Source organism: Gobio gobio (genome assembly GCF_949357685.1).
Source record: "Gobio gobio genome assembly, chromosome: 8".
NCBI lineage: Eukaryota > Metazoa > Chordata > Actinopteri > Cypriniformes > Gobionidae > Gobio > Gobio gobio.
The window spans coordinates 4996138-5017658 of record NC_137114.1 but is presented as its reverse complement, the minus strand read 5'-3'; the positions used below and the strand labels follow the sequence as shown (position 1 = coordinate 5017658).

The 21521-nt window shown below is 38.3% G+C and overlaps 1 protein-coding gene across 1 annotated transcript in view; it reads left to right on the top strand.

Moving 5' to 3' along the window:
- LOC307130264 (IQ domain-containing protein J-like) overlaps positions 1-21521 on the top strand; it is a gene marked incomplete at its 3' end in the record, with an annotated part of 152433 nt that overhangs the window by 74720 nt on the left and 56192 nt on the right. The window lies entirely within an intron of this gene.

Here is a 21521-nt window from a genome sequence, read left to right as displayed (position 1 = left end):
AGAGTTCAATCTTTGTTTCATCAGACCAGAGAATTTTGTTTCTCGTGGTCTGAGAGTCCTTCAGGTGCCTTTTGACACACAGGCGGGTTGTCTTGTGCCTTTTCCTGAGGACTGGCTTCGGTCTGGCCACTCTACCATACAGGTCTGATTGGTGCAGTGCTGCAGAGATGGTTGTGAATTTAATCCATTTTGGAATAAGGCTGTAACATAACAAAATGTAGAAAAAAATTAAGCGATTTGAATACTTTTTGGATGCACTGTAATACCACTAGCAGTTGACAGTTGAAATTCCCTGAATGGACTTATTGCACAGGTGGCCACCGATCACGGCCCCACACTTGAGTTCTCTGAGCTCCTGAGAGCGGCCCATTCTCTCACTAATGTGTGTAGAAGCGTCTGCAGGCCTAGAGCTTGATTTATACACCTGTGGCCATGAAGTGATTGAACGCCTGAACTCAGTGATGTGGAGGGGCGTCCCAATACTTTTGGCAATAAAGTGTATCTACCAACAGAAAACTGCAAAACACTAACTCAAAAACGCCCTCCAGTGGATGCCAGTACCAGTGCTAGAATCCATGACTCTTTGTTTGTTTTATGTTTCGGAGGGAATGTCATTACTTTAGGGGTTAAGCAAGCTAACAGCAGCTTTATTGCACATATTATGGATTTTTGATGTGAGTAGATATAAAAAGCCATTAAAACCAGGAGCTGGCTAAAGGGAAAGAAATGTGGTGGACAGAATGAGTGCTGGGCAATTGAAAGTAGGAAACGAAGAGCGTGCCAGTACATCTACTAAATGACTACTTGCACAATTCAGTCTTCTTTGAAAATCTTTGTTAGTCTTTGAAGATTTAATTACACAATTATAGTGGAAACAGTTAATTTAAGCTATAAAGACATCAAAATCTCAAGGCTGTTCTTTTCCATACAGTGTAGAATCATGCTGATCTCTGGCTGTCAAATTCAGGTGCAGTTTCGCTTGAGTTATTTGAAAACATTTGGTATTTAAATCTGTGTACCCTTGCACTCCATTTTCGGACCACTAGACTAACACATCTAACACAGATTGAATGGGACGTGAGTGCAGTATCCATACTGTCATATAATTCTCGAGTACTTTCTCCACTCTTGCTCATAGTGCAAGTCAGGTCAGAAGAACAGAAAGAGGTTCATATGTGGCACAAGACTGTTTGAAATATCACTGCACTGGCAAAATCAATGCTTATTGTCAATTCTAATTATGCTTGTGGTTTTATATTAAAGCGGTGGTTGATTATGATTGGACTTGTGTAACTTTAGTGAGTGTGTAGTGTCGCTGTTTGAGCATAAACAACATCTGCAAAGTTACGACGCTCAAAGCTCAAAGCAAAGGGAGATATTTTCTTCTACAGAAATCTCTCTTTAAGGACTACAACAAACGGCTGGTAGGGACTACAACGCAGTGGCATAGCCAATTCGATTTTTGAGGGGTCCCATCTAAAAATGAGGGGGCCGCTCTCTCTCTCTCTCTCTCTCTCTCTCTCTCTCTCTCTCTCTCTCTCTCTCTCTCTCTCTCTCTCTCTCTCGCTATATATATATATATATATATACTAGGGATGTTCCAATACCACTTTTTCCAGAACAAGTCCAATAACACTTTTATTTTTAGTCCGATACCTGTATTTTCATTGCATTTTTAATTTATTACTAATATTTGGCAAGGAACTAAAAGAATATGAATCAAATGCGTTGGCTTAGCAAAATAGAGATTTCCTTAATTATTTTAATGCCTAATTATGCCTGTTAAAATGTATTGGAGCTACTGTTACTTTCATAGTTCATATTATTGCTCTATCATATTTTATCTTTAATTTAATAGCACAGTGAATATTTAGAGCTGCTCCAGAAGGGCTCAACCAGTCAAGAGCAGTGCGTGATTTTCTGTCTTTTGTTGTTAGATTAACATTGAAGAAAAATACAGCAGTTATCTGCCCATATCCACCATACTCGGATAAACACGTTCACTTAAGACCTAACCGACTATATTTCACAAGGATACTTGCCTATACGGGCATTTTGACATAATTTTGTGTTATATTAGAGAGAGAACTCAATTCAATAGGCTATTCGCGTACTCTCTGAAGCTTGGCTCATACTCTGTGAAAAAGGGATGTGTGCTCGACAAGCCCACCCAGGCCCCCTCGTGGCTACGCCCCTGCTACAACGAGCTTTTTCACGGGTTAGTGACATCACAAACCCTAATATTTACATAAATCCTGCTCCCAGGAACACGCAACAAAAGTGGTGTGGTCATGTTGGGCTGAGTTGTTGTAGTTGAGTGTTGTTGGCATGCCGCCGAAATGCTGTTATTTCTGTTACACAGTCCGCCATGTTAATACCCTTGCTAGAGCATCTAGCAATTTCATTTGTGAATGTGCCCAAGAAATGTGTTAAATTCATAAATGTTTGTGTGAATCTGTACACTGGACTGCAAACGAGGGTAAGTAAACACAGGCTTCCTTAAAGTTGGATCAAGTCCAATTCTTCGTGATCCAACTTCATATCCAGAACACATAAGTACCGCACTTTATAATGTGTGTGTTCGCAAATGGCCTTCCTGAATGTGCTAATGTGGCTAAAGCTACCATTGTCTCTTACTGTATTCACAGAGACCAGAGCCCACAATACTCACCTGTAAAATTCAGAAGCTTTAAAAACAAAACTAATGACATATCTCTGATGTCTGTGAATCCAGAGACAATGGTAACTTTAGCCAGTGTGTAGCGTCCTAACCAGCACATTCACAAAATATACCGTGCGGGACTTTCATGTTCTGAACATGAAGTTGTCAAACAGTTGGTATTGATCCATCTCTGTGAATTCTACTCGCTGTGTGAGGTTCTCCACACTCCAGTTGTAAAGGCTCCGCCCTATTCGGGAAAGGGGGCGGGGAGCAGCAGCTCATTTGCATTTAAAGAGACACACACGAAAACAGTGTGTTTCTGCTGCCACCCAAATCGGGGCTTTCAAAACATCCTATAATAAATAATTTGTGGTGTATTTTGAGCTGAAACTCCACAGACACATTCTGGGGACATCTGAGACTTATATTACATCTTGTGAAAAGGGCATTATAGGACCCCCTTTAAGAAAGAGGTTCTGAATGTGCATTGGCAACCTTTAAATAACTAGATGAGTGTCCATCAATTGTGCACAATGGCTGGAAATACAGGCTGAGCAAACGCAGGGTCAGTGTTGTCAGTGTAGAGGAGATAACCTTCACTGTACGATTGCGAACGGTTCAGAGCTGTCAGAAACATCAGGCAGATCTCACTAGAGAAACATTGGCTCCTGATGAAGCGTGAGCAGAGTTTCTCTTCATCACACGCAGCATCCACCGGAATAAACAAGCTCACCCAATCCATATTCATATTCTCTGTCTCGAACTGTCAGAGGAGCTGATTAGAAAGAGCGAACAAAGGCTTGACATGTAACATTAAATGTTTGTTTTTTTGCTCTCTCAGCAGACTGTCAGGAGCTCACAGTGGCTTCGTGCCGGAGACTATGCGATATCTCACACTGCTATCCTGTGTTTAAACTACACAAAGACTACTATTGTCATGATTAATGATGATTAATCAATATTGTATTAAAAACATGTGATTATTATTCATTAAAAAAAGTTAGTCATCGGACCAATCTGAAGGATGTGGTTAACTCTTCAAGTTTTATCAACACAAGGAAGAGAAAAGTCTAATAAAATGCATTATATTTACAAAAAGAAAAACATGAGTCAATCAACACAACTTGTAAATGAATACCATGAATGATAAAGCAATAAAGTGCATACGATGCATAAAATACAAGTGGTTAAGAGTTACGTTATCTTATGGAAAGAAAAATGTATGTTTCTCCCAAACTAATAAGGTTCATTTGACTTTATATGAAATCTATAGCTGTGCTTCCCAGGCTCAGGGAAGGATGATACATACCTGAGCCAATACTACTGCAATAGTCTGATGGTGAACGGTCAAGACAAATATTATTCTTCAACCTCCCAGTGCACTGCAGGAGAGAGCTCATGCTTTTCCCTTCTCCAAGGAACCGTGTTTCATTTAGATTGCATGAGGAACAACCCTAGCAACAGACCTTTTATATTCATATCAATGCTGGGGAAAGTCACTAGCATTACGATATTGCGTTACTTAAGAAAAAAGAAAAGTTACTTTTTAGGAAAAGTAATGAGTTACATTACTTTTTCTCACGTGCGCTGGGCTTGCTTGTTAATTTTTTAATACAAAAAAAAACTAATGTAAAGGCACTTTCACACCAAATTTGAAATAATAAGGCTAAAGGAAGTGCAAATTCATGCGTGTAGTAGAGGGTGCAGCTCAAACAAACCTTTCTGCTGTGCTGAAGAGGATGCAGGAGAAGAAAGTTCAACACTTTTGGCTCGTTTCCCCCGAGCGGTGTGGTTCAGTTCACTACGGTACACAATTATTTCCGTTTCCATCGTCAGAAGTTGTTCAATGGTACCCTAATTCCGACCCGTACCGTACCAGTTTTTTTAACCCTTCCATTGGGCTACCTAGCACAGTAGTCCGGTACTAAAGGGTGGAGCTAGACTCACTGCAGAATGTTGATTACGGTTCAGTACGTACCTCAGTTTTGAAGTCATGGTTCGGTTCGAGTTCGATACAGCAGTTTTACCAAATTGATTTTTATTAATTTTTATTTAACAGTGGTTTACTGAAAAAAATTGTGTCTGTCCTTAAATTAATTCAATTATAACTAAAAGTTTCTTAAAGATAATGCTGTAAACTATATAGGGAGCCCTTACTTACACATTGCTATTAAAGATTAACAACAGAGCCCAAACTATTAGCCTAAATTCTGTTGCTATTTATTTTTAGCTCAAGCTTCACATATGGCAGTTTTTGCTTGAACTTATAAATCTAATTATAATTTTTTTTCTCCAATTCGTTGAAATATAACCATTTATACACAGTGGCTGTCATTTTCATGACAGATTTATTTAAACATACATTCAATAAACAGGTTAAGTAGAATATAATGAATATAACGGCTAATATAGGACATATATTTAGTCAAAGAGTTGATTTCTCTAGTGAACTAACAGCTGTGGACACTGAATGACTGCCTGAGGTAAATGTGATGCTACGTGACATTGTTTACAAGCTGTTTTATTGTTTTTCCACCATTGAAACAGATTGAGCGATTACACGGCATATGATACATTTCAGTAAGTTGTAATGTATCCTCAACATACCTTAAGAGATTTTACTTTATCATATGTTTATTCTTTAGGAAGAGATGATCGCATTCACTCGCGCGCTGCGCCACCGCTTGAAGTTGAACTGATGCATCTATACAGTCACGTCACATTAAAGAGCGTCAAAACGGCATTTATCATTTAAATTTTATGATAAAATGGACTGAATACTTAATATGTTCGTGTGGGAACTCGGATTGAAGTGTGTTCCACGCTTAAAACAAGCCGACTGTTAACTGTTAAAGAATGCACTCGGAAACTGAAACGAAAGCCCTGTACTGAAGCGGTTCAATATGAATACGTGTACCGTTACACCCCTAGTTGACAGAGAATCATCCCTTGTGGTGCTTTTTCGGCAGTGGCTCAGTGGTTCATGTAGGTTGTCTACTAACCGGAAGGTTGGTGGTTCAATCCCCGGTTCCACCTGACCAAGTGTCGAGGTGTCCATGAGTAAGAAACTTAACCCCAGCTGCTCCCGACGAGCTGGATGGAGCCTTGCATGGCTGACACCGCCGTCGGTGTACGAATGGGTGAATGTGAGGCGATGTGTAAAGCGCTTTGGATGGCCATGGGTCTGTAGAAAGTGCTACATAAATGCAGTCCATATACCATTTTTTCGGCTGTGTTTTTCCTTGCAGCCCTCAAACAAAGCATGTCTTCTTCTTGTGACAAACAGCCACATGCCTAGAAGCAAGAACAAGATCTGCTGTATGTCCTCCACTGTTGTTTACTGTGTCACTTTCTTCTTCACGCGAGAATGACGGCGATCGCTACTCCACGCCTATCATAAGCGTTGGCAGTGGAAACGCAAGCCAGATCAGGGTTTATACAAACAAAATAATCAAATCATTTTTGCTTATGGTTTAACTGAATCATCGAAGGTCAGCAGAAGGAACACTGGTCAATAAAGTGATTTAAATGCACAAAAATATTTGTTTTATTTAACATATTTATTTATTGGAGGTTTGCGTAGTATTCTGATTTTATTTATTTTGAGGAACACTGAATCTTTTTTTGTGCTAGTGAGTCAGCTCACATTTAGTGTAGAACTACAACAACCATCATGTTCACACACACCTCTGCACTTAAAGGGTTAGTTCACCCAGACATGTAAATGCTGTCATTAATTCCTCTCCCTCATGTCAAACCCGTAAGACCTTTGTTCATCTTCAGACACAAATCAAGATATTTCTGACCCCTCCATAGACAGTCATGTAATGAACACTTTCAAGGTCCAGAAAGGAAGTAAAGACATTGATAAAATAGTCCATGTGACTCCAGTGGTTGACTTGTACGCGTACACAGGCGCTCGATGCATGCGCAGATTTGAGCAATCTCTCTCCATGAGTTACAACCCATGTAAATACTGGAAAAAATAATAATTAAATGCGCATGTGCAACCTGTGCATACACAATACGTGCGGTTACAAAAAATCCGGCGGCTTGTGTTTGGCATGTGTGTACTCTTCTGAAGACTAAATTCGCATCTGTACGCTGACCCTCGCGTACGCGTAAAAAGTGAAGGATACTTTGACCTTTACTCCCAATTATCCTCACCATGGGGACAGGAGAGCTGTCAGTCAATAAATGGGAAAACAAAGTAACTTGCATTACTTATTTGAAAAAGTAACTCAGATATTTTGTTGTAACTTTAAAATTAATGCATTACTTTACTAGTTACTTGAAAAAAGTAATCTGATTTCATAACTCGAGCTACTCGTAATGCGTTACTGATTCCTATTATATTTATCTGGGAGAATCTCAACCTGCGCTTCACACATCCATCAAATGACCATTTCTAGACACATTTTACACATAATATGATGTGCAAATGAATTTATGAGAAACTTATTTAGGGGACAGTTGAACAATTGAACATAAGTGCTAATGGAACAGATAATGAGACAGCGTGTTTTTGAGGATGCTTGTGTACTTCATGCGCCGGTATATCATAAATCATACATGCAGTTTAATAACAGAGTTATTACAGCTTCCTAACTGTGCTGCCTCATGGGGAATACATGAGAAAAAACAATCACTCTCTCGTGGATGAAGGCATGCCTGACCAATCACACGGCAAGTTTTTCACAGTGAGCTGTTGGTGTTCACACACACACACACACACACACACACACAATGGAAATGTAGCTTTCCCTGACTTTCTGAACCGATGAGGGCGTTTGATGGGAGCTAAGGTGTAAGAGAAGGGTTACAGTGTCATTATAGATGAATTACAGCTGTAATTGCATGCAGGTTTTTTTTTTAAATATAAGCAGCCTACCATATAAAAAGACAAAACATTTATGTACCAATAAGGGCATTGTATCAAATCATTTAAATGTTAGTACCAACCTATCGTAGGCTCATTGGAAATATGCACCTCTACGTACATTTGTGACCGTGGAGCACTAAATAGTCCTGCGTCTCACGGGTTTATCTGTGGCAACAGCCAACAATTATCCATTTTTATTTTATGCCAAAAATCATTAGGATATTAAGATCATGTTTCATGAAGATATTTTGTAAATGTCCTACCGTAAATATATAAAAAATGTATTAATAGTAGTAATATGCATTGCTAAGGACTTCATTTGGACAACTTTAAAGGAGATTTTCTCAATATTTTGATTTTTTTTGCACCCTCAGATTCCAGATTTTCAAATAGTTCACATCAATAGAAAGATTATTTATTCAGCTTTCATGATGTATAAATCTCAACTTCAGAAAATTGACCCTTATTACAGGTTTTGTGGTCCAGGGTCACATTTATGAAAAAAAAAACCTACTAATACATACAATTCAATGATGTTTCCAGCTGAACTGAGGCAGTAAAACATAAACAACTTTTATTCCTTTTCACACAAATTATGATTAAAGGGGCAGATTATCGATTAAGAAAGGCTCATTTTTTCGCACGATTTCTTGCACAATACCTCAAAAACCTTTTACCACTTTGCATGATTTGTAAACAAATACATTTTGACGTTTGGGTAAACTTAACGGACTTGTAGACGCAAGCTAAACTAGCATGGTTGCTTCAGTTTCTCCAGTTTGTTTTTGTTCACACTATGGGGTAGGTTTAGCATAGATGAAATGTTATAATCAAACATGATTAACCAAGATCATTAACCTTTTAGCTCACCAGAGATTTCATTTCCGAACTGCTGCGATACGTACAACAACCAACGTGATAAATCATTGCCAGATTCACATTCATCTGTTTTGGATCAAATTCGATGTGCTTTTAGTGCCACTCACTGGACATTTAAAACGAAATGTGCAAGAAGCAACTTTGAAGCGTTTTCCCAAAGAGCCCGAGTTGGTTAGTAGATAGTAGTTAAACATACTTTGAAAGTGGGACCATTTTCCCTGTCTGTCTCCACCCAGACGCTCCCACGCTGTGAACACACACAACCATCAGTGTGTGCATGATCGCTGCTCCTCATTCCCACTGAGTCCAGTGACCCACACACACACACACACACACACACTCTCTCTCTCTCACTGTTTCCAGGCTAAGAGCTCTCAGGATACCTGTTAAAGTCTGGCTCTTTGTTTTAATGATTTGTGGGTTCACCGCTTCACTGTCATGTTGTTTCAGAGCTGTTGGGCCGTGAACATGTCTCGATGCCCTCAGCAGGTTTTGTGGCTATGTTGGACTTCTGCTGTGTGTCTGCTAAACGCTCGAATACACTCTCCACAGTCACACTCGCACAGCAGATCCACTTACATGTGTTTCGGGAATATAATTCATAGGAAAGAAAATGTCATTCATTAGAAACGTCACTGATATTCATTAGTGCAGGCTTTGCCTTAGCGACAAGAAATCTCGTTCCAGATGAGAGGCCCAACCAATCAGATTCAAGCATTCAACAGCCCTGTAGTATAATCGTAATTCATGTATTAGTAGTAGTATTAACATGAAATGAGGGTTACACTTTATTTCGATAGTCCACTTTAAACATTCTACTAACTATGAGTAACTTTGCAACTACATGTCAACTAACTGTCTTTAGAGTGTTAGTAGACTGTCAGTAGACTGGTAGGTTATGGTTAGGGTTATGGTTAGGGTTCGGGTTAGTAGAATAAGTTGAATTGTAGTTGCCAAGTTACTTATAGTCAGTAGAATGTCTGTTGGGGGACCAACAAAATAAAGTTTTAGTAAATATTAATCAGACAGTCTACAAATACTCTAATGACATTTAGTTGACATGTAGTTGCAAAGTTACTTATAGTTAGTAGAATGTCTAAAGTGGACTATCAAAATAAAGTGTTACCGAAATGGGATTAATAAATGCTTTACGAGTTTATTGCTAATTATACTACAGGGCTGTTGAATGCTTGAATCTGATTGGTTGATGAAAGTTCTAAGGGCTAAAGTAGTTCCAGCAGGTTTTGACCGCATTACAGTTCCATATCACTCCGCCAAACGATTTCAGTTATTCACAGCTGACAACAGCAAAAGAACCAAAACACACAAACACTCACCAAGAGAATTAATATAGAAAACAATAGGATAAAAAACACTTTTTTGCCTCAGAATTATGTTTTATTATGTACAGAAAGCACATACTCTCTTTCTCTCGCTCAAACACACACACACACACACATACACACACACAGGTTTTTTTTTTTACACTGCCCCTGCCCCTAAACCTAGCCCTCACAGGAGACTGTGCAGTTCACTTTCTGTGAAAAAAACCTCATCCTGTATGATTTATAAGCATTTTGAAAAGTGAGGACATGGGGAACATCCTCATATTTCACCCTCTTTTTGTAATACCCATGTCATTATACACATTTGTGATATTTCCTGATATTTCTGATATTTCACAAAAACATTATATTTTTTTGTGAAATATCAGAAAATCAATGATATTCTGATATTTCACAAAAACATGCCCACACACACACACACACACACAATCACACAGAAACGTGTTGTCAGCACCGCTCTGACGATTTTATCAGTAAAATAGTTTAGTAACTTAAAAACTCGGTGACATTTCTCACTAGCGAGGTAATAATGGCGCTGTTTTGCTGTTTTTGAAGCAGATAAACTTACAGTTTCACTATTAGTAGAGACGCTGGTGACGAACACTGAGAGATGCACACACTCAGGTCATTCACACACACTTTATCTCTCTCTCTGCATTAATAACTGCATTAGTCTGCTATCAGTGGCTCAAGCCTCCGTTACGAGCTCTAAAATTACGTTCTGGAATTCGCAACGGAGGCTTGGGATGAGATGCGTAAGAAAGTAGTCCTGCACACAACAGCGTTTTAGGGACAAAAGCTGTCAAATGTCTTGAAATACATCATCTGAACAATGTTTTGAGATGTGGTAAACGTAGTAGGAGAGAGCGGGGCACAACCTAACGCAGGTTAGTTGTAACACACATGGTTTAACACTTTCCACACATGACAAATCTTAGAGTATTTACTAGTTGCCATATCAACACTATATTGAGGGACAAAACACACATTCTATTGAGAAACCATGAGAAAGAGGTGAATAAAGACTGAGAGTCAATGCTCAGAAGTTATTCATTATTATGTTTTCAATTATGCTGGGTTGGCTTTTTTTTTTTTTTGTTGCCAAACAAAAAATTTGTATATTTTTAATTATTAAAAACTGTCATTATTGTATATGAAAAAGTTGATAATTTTATTTTATTGACAAAATATTTTAGTTTGTCTTGTATATTTTTTTGATTATATCAAATAACATTTTAAAGGATTAGTTCATTTCAAAATGAACATGTCCTGATCATTTGCTCACTCCCATCTCATCCAAGATGTTCATGTCTTTCTTTCTTCAGTGGAAAAGAAATTTAGTTTTTTGAGGAAAACATTCCAGGATTTTTCCAAGGGCTGCAGAGGCTCTGACCGATATCAGACGAGGAATAGGGTCTGATCTAGACAAACCATTGGCCATTTTCTAAAAATAAACATTTATATACTTTTAAACCTCAAATGCGTGACTTCGGTGTTGTTCTTCTTCACTGCGTGTGACGTCATCACGTCGGAAAGGTCACATGTGATGTAGGTGGAAGAACCGACCCAGTGTTAAAACAAGCGTACAAAGACTAAATCAAACGGCCTTTATACAAAGGTAAAACAACGACGTCAGACGATTTTAAAGTTGGAGGATAACATGAGATGGAGGTTTTCGACACTGGGTCGGTACTTCCACATATGTGATGTTGTCACAATTCGTCCTGTGTGAGTGCCCATGAGAACCACCTGAGGGCACTCCACTCCAGACTGTCACTCCATCAAGGACTACATCTCCCATAATCCTTTGCCCGGACTCTTCAGCACCCATTGATTACATCCACCTGCACCCCATTACCTAGTTAGCTCACCCTATATAAGCCTGTTCATTCTGTCAATCATTGCTAAGTCTTGTTTGTTGTTAACTGCATTTCTGAGCGTTTTCCCTGGTTTCATGTCTGTCGGTTTTTGGATTTCTTGCCTGTCTCCCGGATTACCCTTTTGCCTGTCTCTCCTGCCTTGTTAACCTGTTTGGACTGCTTGCCTGTGTATGACCTTTTACTTGTTTTTGACTACGATTGTGGATTACCCTCTCTATAAAGCTGCGTTTGGATCCTCAACCTTCTGACTCAGAGCAGTACGTTACAGATGTGGCATTTCGGAGAAAATGTGGCGATGGTTTGTCTAGATCAGACTCTATTCCTCGGTCAGAGCCTCTGAAGCCCTTCCTCTGAAACTGCATTGATTTGGACCTTCAGCCGTTGGTTCCCATTGAAGTCCATTATGTGCAGAACAATCCTGGAATGTTTTCCTCAAAAAGCTTAATTTCTTTTCCACTGAAGAAAGAAAGACATGAACATCTTGGATGAGATGAGGGTGAGTAAATCATCAGGGAATGTTCATTTTGAAGTGAACTAATCCTTTAAGTTGTCATTTGGTCCTATTATAATGTACCCCACCTATGGGGCATGTTGTCACATTTCACTTCCATTCTTTCGGGGTAAATCAAGAAAGTATACACTGTATTAATGAAACAAAACCCCATAATTATACTACACCTGTGAAATTAATGTGGGGAAAAAATAAATATTCAAACTTAGAAAGTAAAAAAGTGTTAGATTGTGCCCCGCTCTCCCCTATAAATGAAATAATGCACACCTGAGGTGTAAAGTTTCCGCTTCACATTACCACCTCGGGTGTGCATTATTAATAATAATCCAATGGCCCATCAATTATTCCTCACATACACTATTCAAATAAAAAGTTGTAACTAATGTTAATAAATACTGTAACAAATGTATTGCACATCACTTCTTAATGTCAGTTAATGCATTAATTAACATTCCCTAATGGGATATTATTGTGAAGCGTCTCTTTAGTTAATGTTTGCTCTGCTGGTTAGAGATGATTGAGCGGCCTTCATCGTGTGTGTGTGTGTGTGTTGACTGATGTTTGTTTAGCACTGCTCTTGGCTGTGATTATTAAAGCGTTTATTAAATGAGTTAACCCAGCTGCTCGTGTTTATGTGCTGCGAGCCGCAGGAAACACGTGAACAAACACCTTCCTCATGGACATTAATCGTGAATCTCACACCATAATGTGCACCAGCTCTTCATCAAACACATCATTATTGTTCATCTCAATGTTAGTGTTACAGACGGTTTCTCTTTAATGCTGTGTAGGAAAACAAGACTTCTGAATGTGGCTCTGGCCAGTCTAAATTAAAACAAGTAAAAAAAAAAAAGAGGGCAAATACATCATAGGCTTACACTTTTATCTAAAGCAACAAAAGTGAAAGTGCAGAAACAATATTTTAATTTTAAATGGACCATCTTTAGTAGATTGAAGAGATAATCAGTGTTATTCACTTCACCTGTCATCGGTTGTAAGGGTTGAATCGGATCAAATAACTCAACGGGGAATTGAATTACAATAAAAGAGACCCGAATTACATATAAATAATTGAGAATTAATGTTAAACACCTTATCAACTTATTCGTCCACCGAAATGTAAGAAATTAAAGGGGACTCTGTTATAGGGAAATGGGTCTATTTAGCTCAAATGAATGAATGAATGAATTCATAGGGAATTTTGAGAGAGTCTATTTTACAGCCGAGCAAATGACTCTTCCAGCGTTCATTTGAACGGGCCATAAATATCAACTCTGCAGCGGATATTAATATCTGAACAATAGTGAAACACTATTTAACAGCCAGGTAACATAGATCGGCAGTTTAAGACATTAAATTCGTAAGCACATAACACAAGAACTCTTATTTTTAAATATAAACAAAACTTTATTGATTACTCTAACACGTAAAACTAATATCTAACACACACACACACACACACACACACACACACACACACACACCCGAAAACCCAACACAACCACACACACACACACCCGCATACCCGACACAACCACACACACACACACACACACACACACATCCTCCTTCATCTCGCTAACCTTCAAAGTCACACTTACAGTGTGTTCTACACACACACACACACACACACACACACTCAAACACATAAATCGCTCCTGTAGTTTCCGCTCTAATCAATGCAGTCTGCTTGGAGATGCAAAACCCAAAATGAATATAGATTTGCTGTCCTCTTGCACACTAAATTATGCAAAGCATTGTGTTTTATTTCCCGGGTCTGTTGGCTGTGTGTGTGTGTGTGTGTGTGTGTGTGTGTGTGTGTGTGTGTGTGTGTGTGTGTGTGTGTGTGTGTGTGTGTGTGTGTGTGTGTGTGTGTGTGTGTGTGTGTGTGTGTGTGTGTGTGTGTGTGTGTGTGTGTGTGTGTGTGTGTGTGTGTGTGTGTGTGTGTGTGTGTGTGTGTGTGTGTGTGTGTGTGTGTGTGTGTGTGTGTGTGTGTGTGTGTGTGTGTGTGTGTGTGTGTGTGTGTGTGTGTGTGTGTGTGTGTGTGTGTGTGTGTGTGTGTGTGTGTGTGTGTGTGTGTGTGTGTGTGTGTGTGTGTGTGTGTGTGTGTGTGTGTGTGTGTGTGTGTGTGTGTGTGTGTGTGTGTGTGTGTGTGTGTGAAGGCAGCAGCAGCGGATCTGATCATGTCCATGAACACACCGGCTCATTACACGACTCGTCAGACTGACCGTGGCATGTGAATCTGTCTCTGGCTCAGTTCTGTGGAATATTCTTCACAGGCAGCAACTCTTTTAACACACACACACTCACCAGAGATTCATGTGTAGTGTGTGAGCGCAGCTGACATTGGCGTGATGCTGCTAAGCTAATGCCATCATACTTTCATAAGCATGAAATGTGTTTCATGACTTCACATGTTATCCCTTGATTAAGCTGGAAGGAAGACGGGTTTGGATCGCTGAATCTTATTGGCTTAATCAGTGTTGCCAAACTGTGCTGATTTAGACAGCACTGACCGTCTGCTAATCCTCTAATGAGAGCTGGCGGACACAGAGGTGCAATTACAGTCAACAGGGGACCATCAAAATAAAGTCCAATCGGTTATTTCATTTTTTCAATCCTTCAAAACCTACCATGTGTTGCTACAATACACTAATTTGGTCTTTTTTATACAAAAGTTTTAATATGTTGGAAAGGAGTCTCTTCTGCTCACCAAGGCTGCATACAGTAATATTGTATATGATTAAAAAATGTAAAAGCTGTTGTCTATGTGAACATATAGTACAGTGTGATGTATTCCTGTGATCAAAGCTGAATGTATCCTCATTACTCCAGTCTTCAGGAGCCGTGTTCACATGGACACTAGTAATCAGATTGACGGCTCACTCGGACTGTAAACACTTAATCGACCTGATTGAGCTCGAGCCGAATGAAGTTTTGATCGGATTGGAAGAGGGGGATTAAACCTTTTCTAAACCAAAACTGAAAGGACTGCGCATGTGCAGGGACATAGATATGAAGTAATATATCACAGGACCCCACACACACCCAGCGCAATGTGTCCCAGTTCAAGTTCAGTGTTCAGTTCAAACTTCTGTTTTCTCAGTTCAAAAAGAAAGAAAAATCAGTCTCTAGATCCACTTGATCCAGACGGGAATAGAAGAAAAACCCTCCAAAAAACAAAAACAAAGAAACAACTAAAAACTAGGGCTGTCAAAAGATTAATCGCGATTAATCTCATCCAAAATAAAAGTTTGTGTTTACATAATATATGTGTGTGTACTCTGTATAATTATTATTTATATATAAAAACACACACAAGCATGTACATATTTAAGAAAAATGTATTATATTTATATATAAAATATTTATATTTATATATAATATAAATTATATAAATGTATATACAGTATATACATGCAAATATTTCTTAAATATATACATGAATGTGTTTGTATTTATATATACATAATAATTATACAGAGTACACACACATATATTATGTAAACACAAACTTTTATTTTGGATGTGGTTAATCGCGATTAATCTTTTGACAGCCCTACTAAAAACTAAAGCAATAATAGGAAAAATAGTTAGAAGAAGTAATAAATAGACTTTCATGAATTCATTATTTACAATAATTCAAGCGACTGTGCATTTTTAAGCTGCTCTTCATTTCTCTTTTAAAAATGCGATCACTGCATCTAAAGAGCGCATGACTCTGTAACTTTAACAGGAGTAAATGAACACTAATAAACCCTCACTCGAGTCAGGATGAGGAAGCTTCTTGCTGGCTTTGATGGGCTCTTAATCTTTCTACTGGATCCACTCCATGCCGGGGCTTTTGTGTTCCTTACTGTGGGCTACATACAACGCACACGTTCAGGTGGACATTTTTCATTTTTACTATTCTAACATTTTATAAATATTGCAGTCATCAAAACTATAAATCTAAAAATAAATCTAAATGATCGTACATGGCATTCTTTTAACGTTAAGCAACCCAATTTGTCTAGATCTGTAATATTATATATATATATATATATATGTATATATATATATATATATATATATATATATATATATATATATATATATATATGTATATGTATATATATTTATTAGAGATGCAACAATACAGTTAGTCCACGGTTTAATACATACCTCAGTTTTTAACCACGGTTTTCGGATCGGTTCTGATGGCTTGTCACATCAGTTTTTTACTATTCTATTCAGGAACAGCAAGAGGTTAAGGAGAAAAAAGACAATATTTTATTGCAATACTCTTTCTTTATTTTACTTAAAAGAATTGAAAAACCTTACTTAAACTTAAAACTTTACTTTACTTGTACACATTCCTAGTGTATTGTATAATATAAAATAAATATATATTAAGATTTACACTGGCAGCTCAGAGCTGTACAGCAGCATTAAAGTATGAAATTGAATGAATGAATGTAAAAATAAAACACTACATAGACTTCACTATAAAAAATTTATTTTTAATCTACACTGATTCTTATTAAAGCTACTGTATTAGTTTTTCAGTCAAGAGCAGTGAGTGATTTTCTCTTTGTCTTTTGTTGTTGTATTAACATTAAAGGGATAGTTCACTCAAAAATTAAAATTCTGTCATCGAAAAATAAATACAGGTTTGGAACAATATTAGAGTGAGTAAATAATGACATTATTTTAGAGTGAACTGTCCCTTTACAGTTTTTCTCCATTGCTTTGGCTCATTTCTTGAAACAGAAATTACGTTCTCAAAACAACATGGACAAATCTCCAAACCACTTGGAAGAGAGGGGAAGAGAGGGGAAGAGAGGGGAAGGGGTAAAGAGGGGAAGAGAGGGTAAGGAGGGTAGGAAGAGGTAGACCTGGAGTAGGATGTGGCCAAAGAAGACGGGGACCAAATTTATCAGATGCGATTCTACTGAGAACCCATGGGTTGACATTGAGAGAGGCTGGACAGAGACTTCAGCCCAACCTCAGCAGATATAAAAAACAAACCTTTGAAAATGCACGAATGAATCGAATGATTTTACAAATGTGGAGAGAAATAAATATTTTCATCAATATGCAGTACTGGTCTTGTGTGTACTGTTTGGTCAATATATTCACATACTTTACTCTAACAATATCTCTGAAAAAAAAATCGAACCCAGATTATATCATTAGAAAAGTAGAAATTTTACAAGTGTTTACAGTAAGATTGAGAACAGCAGCGTGTGGATGGCCAGGAGGGTGAGGACGGTAATTTTCATTGTTTTTTTGTTTGTGTGTTATATTACAGTATATTATGCTGTATACATTTTCTTTTTACTGATGTATGGAAGTTACTTTGTGTGTGAATGATAATGGTTACAATTTCCTTGGCGGTATGAGTGCAATGTGTGATGTCAAACCTTGGAGGCTACTCCTACCCTAAAATCCTATTTCTTTTTTTCAGTTTTATACACAATTGTATTCTGTTAGCTAGACAAAAATGAAGGACTGGGCTAAGACTGAAAGGTGGACATGAAGGATATTTCAATGGTCCTCTGCCATAGTGACAAAACATCTAAACATTTTGACTTGCAGTGCTTACACAATGCCAAAGGGACGAAACATTTTGGGGGCACTGACTGTTTAAATGAGAAGGAAATTTAGTTTTGACACATGAGTGAACTGTTTTGGGAGAGGTATGAGCTTTTGCAGGTGAACCATGGTGTTGTGCCGAACCATCTACGTTATTTTGGCAAAAGCACCAAGAGTGTTGAGAACGTCCGGTCTGTTTCAAGAAATGAGCCAAATCAATTGAGAAGGATCTTTGCCATTTTGGTGGCACTGACCATTTATATGGGAAAGGAATTTAGTTCTGAAGCATGAGTGAACAGTTTTGGGAGAGATATTAGCTTTTGCAAGTGAGCTCTAGTGTTGTGCTGAACTGTAAGACTGTTTTGCCAAATGATCTTACAATTTTGAGAATGTAATTTCTGTTTCAAGAAATGAGCCAAACCAAGGGAGAAAAACTGTAAGGACAGCGTGTTCACTATAGGCTGCGCTGCTGTCAATTAAAGACCTGCACGCATCTAATATACACACACACCGACTTTACTTTCACTTTAGACATAACCGACTGTGTTTATGTTAACCTTGTGTGTATTTGAAAGTATTAGCGCAGTAAGATGACTACTCAGTCCAGTAATCACGTGTTTGACAGGCGTTTAGTGCGCATGCTCGGAAAAGCGCATGTTAAAACCGTGCATGAGCACGCGAATGAAAGGTTTAACTGGCAAGGCTTTAAAACGCTTGCAAATAATGAACTTTGGTGATTGTGAATATCTATAGTGTTCCGTGAGTATAACTCTACAACTAACCTGTGATGTGAATGTATGTCGTGTTGTTCAATATATTGGGATGGAGGCAAATGATAGAATTTGTAGAAAAATTATTAATTAAATGCAAAACCAATTCACAAGCGCGTATTGAACCGTGAATGCCGTACCGAACGGTTCAATATTATATTGAGAATTGTGGCATCCCTAGTATATATATATATATATATATATATATATATATATATATATATATATATATATATATATATATATATATATATATATATATATATATATATATATATATATATATATATATATATATATATATATATATATATATATATATATATATTGGTCTGGTCCTCAAATGTGTTCAATATTTCACCGTTTGTATCACTTCACTTGCTTGTGTTTGAGCAACTTGCATCATTAAGCCAGTACGTGGCGACATATGACTGTCTTTATGAGTGAGCAATTGAATTATTAATTAGCAAACATTGATTAATTCAGGAAAGTTGCTGAAACCGATCTTTGATGCTCATCTGCTTGACTTAATGTTTGCCACTGCCCACTGACATGCTTTTAAAGCTATTGTTATCTGATTTTTGTTGGCCTTTAAACACCTTAAAGTGAATATGTGTAAATCTGGAAAGAATATTTACATAACACTTGATTCGGCTCGAGCACGGTCAGGATGGCTCGCCAGTCAGAGCAACAGGCCAGGACAATTCTCAACCGCTGGAGCTCAGGATCGACAGCAGAAGAAGCATTCACACATACAGAAAGAAAAGCGAAGAAAAAAACCCCGGCCTTGCAAACACAAAGCCAAAATAATAATCATTAATCACATTTACAGTCATATTTCAATTTCAAATAAACGGTTTAAAAATTCAAAACTGTGTGTCTAGTCTCCTTATGCATGAAAACACACACGCTAATCAACCACGTGCAGCAGATACACTAGAGACTTAGGGTAAGCAAAGCTAGCACCTCGTGGTAATGAACTAACTTCACACAAATATAACATTTTTCCTTCTTTTCTGCTAAAAAAACTTCTGATCAATATAATTTATTTTTCACAGTTTCACGCACTATTTCTCAAGTTTTCATCTCTTTTATCAGAATTCAATAAAGCGAATTCTCCTGCATGGGCTCTCTCACATCGCCTCTCAAAGGGTCATGAACCCCCCTGCTGCAGCAGGGTTTCAAACAGGGGTGTGGTCATCTGCGAAAAGGTGGGATGGGTATTGTGTGGAAAGAGGGAAGGGTTTGCATAAATAGGGGAGTGTCATTAGGCGCATTAAAATTGGCAAATTTGCAAACCGGCAATGCACAGACACAGGTGATACCGACAGCAGCAGTGACAGCGGTTCTGAGACATGTTCTTGGTTCACACGTTGGCAATGTTTACAACAGAGAGATGAGATGAGGGATGAGTACAGCCAATGAAAGAGCTCTGAGATCATCATAAGTGACGTGCATCAGGAAGAACACAACCAGAGATCGCTCTGAATGTCATTCAGCTCTTCAGATCAGCATCATTCAGTGAGAAATGAAAAGAAATTTTATTCTGTATGACGAAATATTTTGCAAACATGTGATAATAAATCTATATTTGTCCAAATATGCGCACTGTTGCACAAAGAGCCCGAACACATGCGGATTAGTGCATGTCTGTGACCACAAATAAAACAGAGAAGACGTGGCTTTTGATTCTTGTTGATATTTCATTCAAAATATTGTTCATTACCTACAGATCGGTTATTTTGCACTCCTGACATAAATGAAGAAATGAATGTCACCGCTTGCAGGTTTGCCATGCGATTCCTCAAGTTTATTTTACTTTACCGAACCTTTAGCAATGGCTTCCACAGACGGCGTCCCAGTCACAGCTCGCTCAGCGCCCTTACTTCATATCAGCGCGAGCATCCGCCTCGGCTGTTCCAACGCAGATTATCGCTCTTTACCCACACGAAAGAAAGTAATCCAGGGAGCACCTTCACCACACGCTGAAAACAACACCTCACTTTCCTCCTAGCTCTTTTCCGCATGCTGCTTCCAAAACTTCCCCACCATGCCTCAACAATAATGATGGAAGACGAACCTGACAGAAGTGACTGTCTCATGCATAATAACTCAATTATATTTTATGCATAATACAGCGCAGTGATTGGATTGATGAGCTTTATGTCATGAATACATGTGGAGAATCGCTCGAAACGGTCGACGTCAGCATGTTCGTCATGTTTTGTGATGTTGCTCCGACTCAGCTTTTCAAACCAGAAGACAGAAATCGCTCTGAAAAATGCAAAAATAACTATTTTTCACATATGAATAACATTAGTGAGTACCTTTAGTGTTTTCAATGATGTGCAGCCTATACATATCTGTTTACATCTCAAAAAAAGTGTTTTTGGGGTTTCATGACCCTTTAACTCTTGTCATCCAATAAGCGATCTCATCAGGAGCTGTTCAGACCAATAAAATTGTCAGGGCGGGCTTTATACGATGATGGACAGATGATCAACAGTGACGTAATTATCACATCATCAAAGGCGCTTGGGTTGAATTTGTTCTAATCCTAAACGGAGAACTTGTTCGTATTTGCGTTCACCTTTACTATTTCTCTCAGAAATGATGATGGTGTTGGTAAGTACTCCGTGTATCCTTAAATTATTTTTACAACACCGGCAAAGATCGTTTACACTCTTCTTCTTCTTCTACTTCTTCCAGCGTGTGTGCAGTGCTGTGCTCAGCCCCGATAAAACGGAAACGGTGGTGCGTTGAACACCCTGTTCTGATGACGCAAGAGTTGCAACTACGGCAGCTGAGAAGGCCTTTCTTTGTGCTCTTTTTGAAGAATTACCGGAGCCTGATCGGTATAAATACTGAAAAACACGCTCCATGTTACAGTCACTGCCCTTGCTGTCCAGAATAAAAGAGTGAAGGGATTTGTGGAAACTGTGTTTCCTAATTATTGTGATCCAACATTTGCCTCACATTCCAGGATGAAAAGACAAACATGTCTTCTAATATCT